The sequence below is a fragment of the Teleopsis dalmanni genome, chromosome 2, assembly GCF_002237135.1.
Source record: "Teleopsis dalmanni isolate 2A chromosome 2, ASM223713v2, whole genome shotgun sequence".
Taxonomy (NCBI): Eukaryota; Metazoa; Arthropoda; class Insecta; order Diptera; family Diopsidae; genus Teleopsis; species Teleopsis dalmanni.
Window position 1 is genome coordinate 77642367 of NC_051847.1, and position 1030 is coordinate 77643396.

Below are 1030 nucleotides of genomic sequence, written 5' to 3' on the forward strand. Positions count from 1 at the left end.
GGTTAGAAGAATCTTTTCATCTTCACAATAATACTAAAGAAAATCTAAGTCATTGGTAGCTCCACATTGGATTCTCTAATAAGATCTTTAAAGTTGTAGCGCGTCCTTTTATACCCTTTTATTGAAAAATATTTATAATTAAGTTTAATAATTTCCACTTTATCATAAAGATAAAATATAAAAAAGGATATTTTATTAATTTGAATTGTAATGCTGATTTTTCTTTTTGCATGAATAATTCTTCTAACGCTAAAAGTACTACTTCTACTTTTTCAAATATTTTTAATAAAATAAGATTACTAGTGAAAACGTAGTTTGCAAATAGTTGCCAAGTTCCGAAGCCAACATGCAAAACAGCTGCACGAGAAATGCAAATTCAGTTTCAACTAAGAATGTTGACAGAGGATCCGAATAGTTGAAATGCGTCAAAGGTACAACTTTGGCATACTTGGAAGAGTTTTTCTTGAAGCAAAAATTGCTACAATATTTATTCAATTATTTTCTTTTAGTCTGGCAAACTGTTAAGGGCATTAATTGTAAAATTATTGTATTTAAAAAATTAATTGTTATATATAAAATAATACTCATTCGAATCTGTACTATAGATTCAAATGCCAAGAGTCAAGAGGAATCATGACTCAAAATACCAAATATTGTATTTGGTACACACGAATGTTCAACTTTTCATATAAATAAATCAAAAATAATTGAAACGCACAAAATGCTCAAGTTTTAATTAAAAGATTTTTTCTCATTTTTAATCTCCAGTGTTTATTTCGAAATAATTTTCTTCGCCACCAACTTTGTTTGTTCCTTACTGCTATTTGAATGTACTGGAATGTTAAGCGTTACCGACAATATTCCAAACTTATTATGCGAAAACTTTTTGACATAATTATTACAAAAGTGCTGTGTCGATTTGGAGAAACGAGCAACGGCACAAGAAATGACTTTTCCTGCCCAGAGCCTGAGCTGCCCATATTGGTTTCATTTGGAAGTTTTTGCACATAAAGCATATTCTGAAGAAATG